This window comes from Pinus tabuliformis, chromosome Q (genome assembly GCF_031772625.1).
Source record: "Pinus tabuliformis cultivar Carrire ecotype Pingquan chromosome Q, CPIR1, whole genome shotgun sequence".
Classification (NCBI taxonomy): domain Eukaryota; kingdom Viridiplantae; phylum Streptophyta; class Pinopsida; order Pinales; family Pinaceae; genus Pinus; species Pinus tabuliformis.
The window spans coordinates 18,585,100-18,598,807 of record NC_142296.1 but is presented as its reverse complement, the minus strand read 5'-3'; the positions used below and the strand labels follow the sequence as shown (position 1 = coordinate 18,598,807).

The 13,708-nt window shown below is 40.8% G+C and overlaps 1 protein-coding gene and 1 pseudogene across 1 annotated transcript in view; one reads left to right on the top strand and one right to left on the bottom strand.

Moving 5' to 3' along the window:
* LOC149218065 (uncharacterized) overlaps window positions 1-13,708 on the bottom strand; it is a 241,062-nt gene that overhangs the window by 221,052 nt on the left and 6,302 nt on the right. The gene's annotated exons all lie outside the window — the stretch shown is intronic.
* On the top strand, window positions 3,351-4,024 carry LOC149218066 (small ribosomal subunit protein uS14z/uS14y/uS14x pseudogene; annotated as a pseudogene).

Genomic DNA, 13,708 nt, shown 5'->3' with positions numbered 1-13,708 from the left:
TATCAAAAAAATTGGAGATTTTTCCTAAGGCTTGGTATGAAATATGAGGCTGCCAGATGGTGGTTCTCACTTAACCGCAAGCCGTGGCTCAAACTTTCAAATGAAGAATTTGACAGAGTCCTTTTAGACAAATGGTCTCAGGCTAGAAAACAAGATAAGGAGAAACATGTGGAGTTATTTCCTACTGGTATATCCTTATTGCAGGTTCATGGATTGATTCAGAAGGAGAAAATCATTGTGTCTATAAATTCGAGTTGCAATCAAAATCTCATAAATGTCAACTTGGCAAAAAAATTACAAGTGGCAGCGAAACACATGGAGCACACATAGGTTAATCATGAGCAGGTGCAAGTTTATAAAGATTTGAAGATTTCTATGGACAAGTATGTATTGCATTCTGATTTTTATGCTTCAGATATGGCTAATGAGGATGTTGTTTTGGGATACCCGTGGATGGAATCGGTGGATAGTATAAATATTAACGTGCAAAAAAAATTACATTACAGGATATTTCCATCAATAAACAGGTAGAGTCCACGGAGGCTGCAGAAGATGTTCCAGGGACTAACATATCAGATGATGAGCCATTGATGGTGGACAACCAAACACAAACGTCAAAACAGGTAGAGTCCAAGGAGGCTGCAGCAGAAAATGTTACATCAGATGAGGATTCAGTGGTTGAAGTAATATTGGAAGATAAGAAACCACAGCAGGCACCACAACATGTACCAGATAACAATCAGGCTCCATTAGGTGGTAAATTAAAGAAAGATACACTGTTGGTTAAACCTTCAGCATATCACCACCCACATCACCCAGCAAGAAAACAAACAACAAGATGGCAACAAATTAGCTACAAAGACAACAACCCCCGCATGGCATATACAGAGCAGCGACGATCCACCTACTATACATCAACACAAAAGAGCTACGAGGATCAACTTCCATCTCAAGCGAGCGAGGCACCAGCGAGATCAAGAGTTCACCTTTCTCTTAGATGGCTAGATGCAAGTGCATGGTACCAGTGGACTACTCTTTTGAGTAGATCTTATTATTTGTGTTCTTCCCATGTTTCGGGGATGAAACATGTTAGTGGGGGGTGGAATGTAGTATACCTAGGGAGGATAATATGAGGTACAAAGGGAAGTACCCAAGGGAATAATGTAATAATGGGATGGGCCATAGTAATAAATAAAGTGGTTAACCCGTATCATGTAAAGGACCACAAGTAGTTAGCAATAATGTAATAAGCCCATGGTATTAGATAGATGGTATTGAGGGAACCATGGTAATGACCCATGGTATTATATGTATGAGGCCTATATAGGGGCTAGAGACTCCCCATTGAGAGATGTCAAGGATTATTGTATGAACAGGCATATGGCTTGTGGAGTGTTCTCCTTCCTTAAGGAGTGAATGTATGGTGTTGCCCTACCTTAAGGGTTTGATCAATAAAGTGAAGCATTTATCTATATTCAGATCTCATCATTCTTGGGTTTATTTGCATTGTCTTATATTTTCAAATCAAATATATAACATCCTGGCCTTCCAGACTACTAAGTTTGAGGCTCCGTCCAGTCTGTCCTGATCTCTTACCTCGTTCACTACCATTTCGTTGCTCCTCTTTCGACTCTACTTCCCTCCTGGAATTTCTTGGTGTGACTCCCTCTGAGCCTCGATTTCCCTCCTGTAAACCCCTTTGCCAATGTCGAGATGCCCCCACTCCGATTGTTAGTGCAAGTGCACCACTGATCCGGATTTCTGCAATCCCTCCTCGTTGGTCTTGCCCTGTTAGGAACTGTTCTGACCACAGTACCCCACCTGTAACAACCCATCTAATTGACCCATTAATTAAAATGTTAAACTTTATAATATATGAATATATCTATATATATATACATTAAATTTATGGTATATATAGTTAGACTTTACAAATAGCATTTAATAAAAATATATATATCATTAAAAGATTATAACATATTTTGAAATGTTATAAGTATATATATACATCATTAAATAATTATAGCAGATACTTGATAAAATGTTATAAGTGAAAACATTTAATGTTTGTAAATTATATTAAATAAAATGTTATAAGAAATATCATTAAAGTTAAACTATGTATTAAAGAACAGTCATGCATATACATAAATATAAGCTAAAGTTATGAACTTAAGCCATAACGTGACAACAGGGATGTCAATCACAATATATATATATCACATATAATGGGTCGTATAAACAAAATATCTGAGCTAATAAAGACTACCCCTACCTACTGAAAATTGATTGCAAGAAATATCGCGGAGGAACTTCAATGCTGAGGGGCGGTGGCTGCAAGTGGGAGGGCGGCCACCGCCAGGCAGGGGGGATATTTATAACAGCAGCCTGACCCGGGAGCAGGGGGGAGAAAAACCGGAGAGGATTGAGAATGGATCAGCAAAAACAGGAGAAGTAAACTTGAAATGGCAGAGTTTTGAGTGATCTGAGTTCTGGGCACGGAGGGACAGAGAGCCTCTGTGGAGAGCTTCTCTGGATCGAGCAACCAGGTTGCTCTGTCTGGTAGGGTGGTATTGGCCATCCCGAAATTGGATCAAATTAGCCAGCAGTTCAGAATTGCTAGTTCAGCAGCAGCATCGGAGGTCAGCCAGCAGTACAGGTAGGTGCAGCTTACAGTTTTATGTATTACTGTTTTCAAATTTTCATATGAGTGTTATCTGTTTACTGTAAGTTCGAATTCAGGGCACTACACATGGTATCAGAGCCCTGTTCAAACCTTCGGACCTCCCAACCCTACGCTCCTGTGCGCTGTGATTTAATTCTCTTTAATAGCTTTTGTTCTGTTGGATTATGCAACCGCAGGCTCTTAAACCCTCTAAGGTTTCCTTTATCAACCAAGAATTCATTCCACCAGCATACTGTTGCGGTCCTGGTTTATATAGCTGTGTTTCTGGTAGTTATAGGATAGCTGCGTTTTTGGCGGTTCTTACATATCACCGCATTCGTAGGTTTGATGATAGCATACTCAAAATCTCAGCTAACACAATGTTTTATCAGTGTTTTCCCCACCGGTTGCCATACCCGGTTTTGTAGTGTAGTAATATCCAAATATCCATGTTTTAAATTACCCGTTCGAAAGACAGGATTGAATTTCTTAATCTTTTTGTGACTTTTATTTAATGGTATAGTCAGCTGGAACTTTAAATCATATTCACAGTTACGGATAAAAGCGTCAAACAATGTCGTTGTGGCACATTGGTAGTGAAAATGGTGTTGGCCTGTTGGTTAAGGCGGAATGGTGGAAGGGGTGTGATTCGATCACCCAACCCCACGGTGTCTATTGCCGATTTTTACGATTGGGGCAACGACACCAAGTTAGGGCTTTTGCGGACGTGAAAGTGGAATAAAACGCGTCCTAATAGTTGGAGCATCCTTCATATACTTACATTAGGGTTTGAAGACAATCCAGTGTTGCATACAACGGAGCGAAGTAGAAGGAGCGGCAGGGCGAGGAAGGAGCGAAGTCATACCAGTTAATACGAGGTTGCGAGGTCGAATTTGGTTATTTTTTTTTTTGATCGAAGATGCCTCACTCCGCAGTCTGGAATTCTCATCCCAAGAAATATGGGCCCGGTTCCCGTACCTGTCGGGTGTGTGGCAATCCACATGGCTTGATTAGGAAATATGGTCTTAATTGTTGCCGACAGTGCGTTCGCTCTTATTCCAAAGACAACGGATTTGATAAGTATCGCTAGGAGAGATGGAATTCGTTGGTGAAGGCGGTGCAATGTTGGCAGTGATCTTTCCCATTATCGAGTCAATCGAAATAATTCAGTTAGAAATCGGGGTTTTGGTTTATTGTTTATTATTATGTTGTTCAAATTTCATTCTTATTTCAGAACTTACCGATGAAAAGATTGAAATGCTTCATAATTTATCAAATTTTGTCAAGGCTGATTCAAGCTGATTTATAACTCTACATAAAGGTTATATATGTAGAGCTTTAGTAGACAAATTTTCTGAAGTTCATTGACGAATAGAATCATAATTTGTAGTTGATTTAAATCCTTGGTTAATGGGACAACGAAATTATTTAGTTTCTATTCCAAAATCCACTATGGAGAATTTATGTTGTGCTCTTATGGTTGATCGTCATTTTTTTTTCAATCTCCTTTGTCTATTTGCAATATCGATTTTACAATCCATTTATCGTGTTCGTTTTGTTAGAGGCTCCTTTTCAACCAAACTTTATTTTGTAAAAGTAATCATTTTGACATTTATTCTTTTTTTCATGATTGGATTTCAAGCATTTTATAATGGTACATCCATTCAGATTCCTCTGGTTAAATTAAAGCAGGAAAGCTTTTTCGTCTATAAAGAAAATATAATGTATAATGCAACTGTAGGGAGCCTTTGGAAGGCAGAGGCAACGAAGACATGAATGAAATAACGACGTACTCATTTTCTCAACGATGCCTAGTTGACTGTTCCAAAACACATACTTGGTTTATGAATTTGTAGAGCCTACGAACAGAATGCCCAATTGTTCCAGAAATCCAGAACAGAGAATGCCGATATTGTTTTAATTTACCTTTTTGCATCCTTTTGTCTTCAGCTTAAGCTCCCATAAATCATACTATTTTACCATTGGTGGAGTATCATTTTGTTTGAATTAACTTCAATTTAGTTGGTTTGATCTCCTTTGGAAGCAGCTTGTTGTTTTCAAATTTGCTATGTTGCTCTGTGTTTGCTAATTTTTCTTTCAATTGCTTTGCATTATAAAGTATTTGAAATGGCATTTACCAATCATTGCCAGAGTTTAGGGATAAATAATGATAGTAAATATTTTTTTAAATGCACACAACCATCCCCTTGAGGATGATTGGATGAAGGTGTGCACTGTGTGCAAAAATGCACACCCAGTTGTCCCATATGTGGTTGTTCCTGCATTTTTCTTTTATTTTGGGACAAGCCCTTACACAGTTTCCCAAGGTGTCTGTTGCCTCTTTTGCTTGGTTATCATTACTGGTTATAGCCACTAGTCCCTTTGACTTTTAGACTCTGTGGACATTAATACAAATTTCAATTTCAATTTATTTCCCAATGAACGGCTTGTGATATGATTATTCAAACTCCGAATGTGTCGGTGGCACTCCCTTAAATGAATTTGTTCTTTCATAAAATAAATTAATAATACTTTATATGGGGGTATAGACTGAACCAGTTCATTGCATTATTTGAGAAATTAAGGAATCAAGGGACCTCTAAAAATAGTCTCCACTTGCATGGGGACCCATCAACAATACCTTGGCTGAACCTTGAGAGAATGTTGGTTTAATAGTTTTATTATTCAACATTTTCAAGTTTCTTAATTCATCCCTAGAAACCCTATGTGGCCAATAATCTAAAAGGTAAAAAGGACTCTGGAGACAATTTGTCAAACTCTCATAAATTTCCAGATCAAAACTACTGGGAAATAGCAGCATACTTCCTAAATAAATGGCTATAAAATGTCTTTAATGATATCATTACCAGTTGACCGTAGATAACCTGAAAGCAATGACAATGGCATGGGTTAAATTACTTTTGAATTTCAGAATAACAAATATATATATATATATATATATATATATATATATATATATATGCGCCTTGCCATCTAGATTTTTAAAGACACTATGTTTACAATGACCGTGTAAACACTAGAGTTCTGGTCAATTCTGCAGAACAAAGAGTGTTAAGGCCTCTTAAATTTTTAAGAGAGCCAACTACAACTCATTGACCATAACAAAATGTTGAAGTTTATTTTCAAACCATTAGAGGAACCGTGATAATTTGAAGTAGATGAATCAGGGGAATTTTGAATCGTACCAGTAGATCAGATATACATTAAAATAGTGAACATCAGATGCCATTCAAGAAACGAATTTGGATGTCTTACCTTAGGGAATAAATAACCATACACTTCTGCATTATTCATTTTCATTTTTAGAAAACCCTGCATTAGGACAAGGAGGTCGCGTGGCCACCCTCCTTGACCTCGGTACCAGTAAGATCCGCCTAGCGGGTAAAATAGCAAAACTATACCCGTTTTAAAATGTGAAGTTGCAAGGAAATTGGTGTGTTAAAATTCGGTTATCCGCCCATATTTTTATATTTATATACATTTTATTTGTGTTCAGGGACCATTACGATGGTAAAGACGTATGAGCGACGACGACGTGACCAGGCAGCATCATCACCATTAATGCCGCCACCGTCGCCATCGCCACCGCCACCGTCGCCATCCCCCTCACCCTCGTCACCACCAAGGCAGCAGTCAACATCAAACGCTCAAGCGCCAGAGTTGGCTGTGATAATGAACTCTTTGCAGGCCTTGTTGGAAACATTAAAGGAATCAACTAAGGCTAAAAACAAAGAGGAATCTCAGCATGCAGCCACCAGTTCAGCGGAACCACATAATTTGGAGCCCAGAGGATCGAGAGAAGACATCTCTAGAGAGCTTCAGAAAATTAGACTCCCAGAATTTTCGGGAGGTCGAGCTGGTGAACGCGCTGAGGCATGGCTGGAAGGGATGAACCGGTGCTTTAGGTTAAGAGAATATTCGCCTTCAGCAAAGACAAAAATTGCCGTGTTTCAACTAAAGGAAAGTGCCCTGATTTGGTGGGGAAACCTGGAAAAGCAGCTACACCTTACATCAGACAACGTTCCTTGGGATCTGTTCGAGGAAAGGTTCCGAGCGAAGTATTTACCCCCATATTTTCAACAACAGCAAGCCAGAGCCTTTCATACACTAATTCAGGGGAGTAAAACGGTGGAAGAGTACGAAATAAGGTTTATGGAGCTGGTAAAATACATTCCCTACTTAGACTCTGATGAACGTCAAGCTGAACGTTTCATATTTGGGTTAAACCCCCGCATCAGAGCCTTGGTAAGTATGTGGAAACCATCATCGGTAGCCGAGGCAGTCGAATGTAGCCGTTATGCAGAAGAGCACCTTGGAATCAAAAAGGATATAGGGCCAGCAGGGCCTTTACAATCAGGACTCCCAGGGAAGGCTCCCCGGAACTTTTTCAGAGGAGGTAGCTCGAGGCCACCTTACAGTAGCAGGTATACCCCAGGTATGGGGACAAGAGTTCCCATGGCGGTAAACACTATAGCTGCAGAATCGTCCAGCACCAGACCATGGGCATCGCGAGGGACTATTGGCAGAGGAAGGGGTGCGAGAGGAACCAGCATGGGAGGACGCGGCTCGTTCTCTAGAAACTCACACCTTAATTCAAGAGGACCAGCGCAGCTCAATTGTTGGGGATGTGGGGGGCCGCATTTCCAGCGTAACTGCCCAGAAGCGTCATCGGACATATTGCAAAGCACCGGGAGGGAGCCGATATCAGCCAAGCGAAGTAATCATAGAATTCATGCAGTAGTCAACCACGACCAAGCAGCCCATCAATCCACTGTAGTGGAATCATCAGGTATTATCAATGGTGTAAAACTCAAAATCTTATTTGATACTGGTGCCACAGATAGTTTCATTTCGTCATATGCATTAAACAAATGTGGGCTGGCAGCTCGTAGACAAAATGATTTCCACCAAGTGGAAATGGCCTCAGGAGAACTCCAAACCGTGGGCTTGAGTGTGGATCAATGCAAAATTGACCTAGGGGTCTGTTCGACTAAACTAAAAGTGTACGTTACCGCCCTAGGGACGTATGACCTTATCATAGGTATGGATTGGCTGGAAGCTCACCAAGCGTGGGTAGATTGTTATGGAAAAAGGATTTTGGGCTTAAATGATGAGGGAGAAGTAATCCAAATTCAAGGAATTAAGAGAGAAATCTCTTTACGCTACATTTCGGCAATGCAGGTGAAGCGTTGTTTAAGGAAGGGTTGTCAGGCTTATGCAATTCACGAAGTAAGCCAGGAAAAGGGACCGTCCTTAGAACAATATCCGGTGTTAGCCGAGTTCCCGGATGTATTTCCAAAGGAACTACCAGGATTACCCCGGTCAGAGAATTGGATCTCACTATTGAATTAAAGCCAGGTACCCAACCGATCTCTAAAACGCCTTATAGAATGACAGCTCCAGAACTTCAGGAATTACAAATCCAGTTGAAGGAACTACTCGATATAGGGCTTATTCGACCCAGTACCTCACCTTGGGGCGCTCCTGTAATTTTTGTGAAGAAGAAAGATGGATCCTTAAGATTATGCATAGACTATCGGGACTTGAATCGCGCTACAGTAAAGAATCAATACCCTATGCCGCGGATCGATGATCTTTTCGATCAAATGAAAGGAGCCTCTGTCTTCTCAAAAATTGATCTTCGATCAGGATATCATCAGCTAAGGATTTCTGAAAATGATATCTCTAAGACAGCATTCCGGACACGTTTTGGGCACTATGAATTTACTGTGGTACCATTTGGGTTAACAAATGCGCCAGCCGTATTCATGAATCTTATGAACAGTGTTTTCCGTCAGTATCTTGATAAATTTGTACAAGTCTTTTTAGATGATATTCTCATCTATTCCAAGAATGAAGAAGAGCATAAGGAGCATTTGCGGTTAGTATTGTCCTGCCTTAGAGAACGTCAGTTATATGGAAAACTGTCCAAGTGTTCCTTCTTTCAGGAAAAGATTCATTATTTGGGTCACATCATATCAGGTGAAGGAATCTCAGTAGATCCTGAGAAGGTAAAAGCGATCATGGATTGGCCAATACCGAGAAATGCACATGAGATACGAAGCTTTATGGGCTTAGCTGGTTATTACCGGAGATTTGTGGAAGGGTTCTCCAAAATCGCGAAGCCAATCACAACTCTCCAGCGTAAAGGTGTTAAGTATGAGTGGACCGAGGAATGTAATAATGCATTCTCTGAACTCAAAAGACTACTCACCAGCGCACCAATCCTAAGAGTCCCTGATATGGGCAAAGACTTTACAGTATGTACTGATGCATCCAAGCAAGGGCTGGGTGCAGTATTGATGCAGGATAGGGGAGTGATAGCTTATGCTTCCAGAAAGCTAAAACCTCATGAAGAACTCTATGCTACTCACGATCTAGAATTGGCCGCTGTGATGCTAGCTTTAAAGATCTGGAGACACTATTTGGTAGGACGAAGGTTTACACTTAAAAGCGACCATCAAAGTCTACAGTATTTGTTCACCCAAAGAGACTTAAATGCCAGGCAAAGGCGATGGAGTGAATTCCTAAGTGAGTATGACTTCGGAATATCATATATTAAGGGAAAGGAAAATGTGGTAGCCGATGCCTTAAGCAGGAGACCCCGGATATTTTCTCTCATACCCATTAAGGTGGACTTAAGACAGCGAGTGCGGGATCACCTTATAAAAGACAGCTGGTATTTAAAAGTGAGGGCAAGTCTTGAGGGGATTAAGGCGAAAGAATCTAAGTTCGAGGGTTATGAATTAGAAAGCGATGGGATCTTGCGATTCCATGGAAGGATGTACATTCCTGATGATAAAGATCTCCGAGATACCATCCTCAGGGAAGCTCACAAAGCCGTATATTGTGCTCATCCTGGAGTAGGAAAAATGTATGCGGATATCAAGAAACTCTTCTTTTGGGCAGGCATGAAGCGGGATATCACTCAATTTGTTGCAAAATGTTTGGAATGTCAGCAGGTAAAGGCAGATCATTGTCACCCAGCAGGTCTCTTACAGCCCCACGACATTCCTATGTCTAAATGGGAGACCATCTCTATGGATTTTATCACTGGACTACCTCTTACTTCTCAAAGACACAATGCCATTCTGGTAGTGGTGGATAAATTAACAAAAAGCGCCCATTTTATTCCGGTAAGAGATACTTATGATGTTGCTGACGTGGCTCGAGTATTCATAAACGAGATTATCAGATATCATGGAGTACCTAAGAAGATTATATCCGATAGAGATTCGCGATTCACTTCCAGATTCTGGACGTGCATGCAGACAGCCTTAGGTACTCAGCTAAATTTAAGCACGGCTTACCATCCTGAAACTGATGGCCAGACTGAAAGAGTAAATCAAGTACTTGAAGACATGTTGCGGATGTATGTAATGGATCAGCAATCCCACTGGGAAAAGTATTTACCCTTGGTTGAATTCGCTTACAACAACAGTTATCACAGTTCAATTGGGATGCCTCCATTTGAAGCTTTATATGGCAGACCTTGCAGAACTCCGTTAAGTTGGGACAGGTTAGAAGACCGAGTGATAATAGGACCAGAATTAATCCATGAAATGGAAGCGCAGGTCAGACAGATTAGACAGCGATTAAAGGAAGCCCAGGATAGACAAAAGAGTTATGCTGACGCCCGCCGATCTGATAGGAGGTATGAAGTAGGGGACCAGGTCTTCGTCCGCATCAAACCAAACAAAAGTACTATTCGATTCGGGAAAGGGACAAAGTTATCACCCCGATTTATAGGACCGTTTAAAATCGTGGAAAGAGTTGGATCTGTTGCCTATCGTCTTGCCCTGCCATCCCACCTGCATAGAATTCATAATGTATTTCATGTTTCTGTATTAAGACATTATGTAGCTGATCTATCTCATAACATCCAGTGGAAAGAATTGCAGGTTTCGGACGAGGGAGTCATAACGGTCGAACCGTTACGTATCCTGGAACGTAGAGTTCGACAGCTGAGGAACCGCCTGGTGGACCAAGTTAAGGTCCAGTGGGACAAGTATAGTCCTGGGTCAGCGACTTGGGAGGATACAGAGGACATATGTCAGAGATACCCTAGTTTATGTCCATTTTGAAGAACTACGCTATGTTTAGTATATATATTTACTTCACCTCTGTCAGAGAACCAAAAAACATTTGAATGATTAGTGATAAACATGAAACTTTGCGGCATAATATATGTTTAATTCCTGCTGGTACATGGATACCAAAAATAATATAGGTTTAATTCCTGCTGGTACATGGATACCAAAACAATGTATGTGATTATATTACTCAATTATAAATGTTGAAGTAAAGATTAAGACCGTCAAATGTATTTACTTCTGGTAGAAATTGAACAATATAAATCTATTTTATTTTATGCATGTCAAAACGAGCAACTGAAATAAAAGACAGGAAGTGAATACATCCTATAGAGAAGTTAGAATACATGCATGAGAAAATAAACAAAAATCTGTTATATATAGATAATACATAAGTTATTACGAATATGCTGATGCACATCTTACAAATGCTGGGTAAGTATAAGATTGCAGGTAAACTTGCAGATAAACTACGATTGCAGATAATTGATCCAATTTTCGAGATGACCACGTGATGACAGAACTCAGATCAGTTAAAGCTCAAAGTGATTCTTTGATAGGGTAGTAACCCTGGTGCTACTGGAGGGGTGGAGGTGTTACCCACCGTTTATCCTCCAAAACCTGGAGTCATGGGAGGACTGTGCGAGTCACGCTCCCCTAGACGTGTGATGATGACTGCCGGATGCCTACTGGGAATCAGGTCGGTATAGCCGACGCTGTTACCTTTGTGTTATGAATGGTTAGGTCAATAAATTGACGCCATGGCATACTTTAGTAGAGGACGGATAGGATGGGAGCAGAAGAGATTAGGGAGGATAGGATGAGTTTTGAATAGCTCGGGGACCGGGATAGAAAAGGGTATGACCGTTAAAACCTTGAACCTAAAGCTCTAACTTCGGGACGAAGTTTTCAGAAGGGGGAATGTATGTAACAACCCATCTAATTGACCCATTAATTAAAATGTTAAACTTTATAATATATGAATATATCTATATATATATACATTAAATTTATGGTATATATAGTTAGACTTTACAAATAGCATTTAATAAAAATATATATATCATTAAAAGATTATAACATATTTTGAAATGTTATAAGTATATATATACATCATTAAATAATTATAGCAGATACTTGATAAAATGTTATAAGTGAAAACATTTAATGTTTGTAAATTATATTAAATAAAATGTTATAAGAAATATCATTAAAGTTAAACTATGTATTAAAGAACAGTCATGCATATACATAAATATAAGCTAAAGTTATGAACTTAAGCCATAACGTGACAACAGGGATGTCAATCACAATATATATATATCACATATAATGGGTCGTATAAACAAAATATCTGAGCTAATAAAGACTACCCCTACCTACTGAAAATTGATTGCAAGAAATATCGCGGAGGAACTTCAATGCTGAGGGGCGGTGGCTGCAAGTGGGAGGGCGGCCACCGCCAGGCAGGGGGGATATTTATAACAGCAGCCTGACCCGGGAGCAAGGGGGAGAAAAACCGGAGAGGATTGAGAATTGATCAGCAAAAACAGGAGAAGTAAACTTGAAATGGCAGAGTTTTGAGTGATCTGAGTTCTGGGCACGGAGGGACAGAGAGCCTCTGTGGAGAGCTTCTCTGGATCGAGCAACCAGGTTGCTCTGTCTGGTAGGGTGGTATTGGCCATCCCGAAATTGGATCAAATTAGCCAGCAGTTCAGAATTGCTAGTTCAGCAGCAGCATCGGAGGTCAGCCAGCAGTACAGGTAGGTGCAGCTTACAGTTTTATGTATTACTGTTTTCAAATTTTCATATGAGTGTTATCTGTTTACTGTAAGTTCGAATTCAGGGCACTACACCACCAGCTTCACTCCGCAACTTACCCACAGCTTCCTATGCCCCAACAAACTGAAGGTTAGAGCCTCTAGGCTCTGCGCAATCCCGACACCAGCAAAATCCGCACCTCCTAGCCACGGGCGTCAATCCTTCCTGATTGAGAAAGGTGACTGGGCACTGCGTAGGTTAGGTCTGCTCCTCTCTACCACTGCGTTGATCCTCTTCCCGACTCGAACTAATGACAGACACTGCGTCACCCCTTCCTTGCTACTTTTCCGCTAGGAACAGCTTCTGTCACTTGAGAAAGTTGTTTCTGCTGCTGTTGCTCTGCTCGACTAATGCCCTCAATTATCCTGTGATCTGTGACCACTCTCTGATACCATGTTGGAATTTCTAAGTCGAACTGTTACAAATCCTTCCTGTACTTTGTAATTTATTTCTCCCTACTTGTTCTGTTAATTAACAAGTTATTTACCATGTAAATACTGAAAATAAATACAAGTATAGTCTCAACACATACAGAGCATCAACTGAAGGAAAAACAAGCACACAAGTGACACCGTTATTTTTGGACTAATGTCCCTGGAAAAACCCAATGCGGGAAACCTGGTGCAGCGATCTGAGGGTTTTACTATTAAGCAGTTTCAGAATACAATCTGGATGCTAGAAATGGCTCACCCAACAGAGAATGCCCTCAGCAGTAGTACCTCTCAGTCAGAGACAAATATCAGTCCCAATCTACCCCACGAAATCTCCCTACGTCAACCTCTAGGGTCTGCGTCAACCTCTCTGGCCCAGCGTCAGCCTCTCAGGGCTCTACGTCAACCTCTAGAGCCTCTGTGTGTCCCACGCTGGCCCTCCTCAGGCTCTGCACAGCTCCTGGCTACCTCTGCGTGGCCTCTCGCTGCTTCTGCGTGGCCTCTGGTGGCCTCTAGCTGGATCTGCGTCAACCCTCTCCCAGCTTCTGCACTGATGCTCCCGGTACTATCTCTGCCTCTCTGCTACTGCATTCACTACCCCTCAGCTGCAACTCTGATCACTCCTTCGATTTCCTCAGCAAGCCCTGCCCTAGAAAATCAAATTCTTAATCAACTCG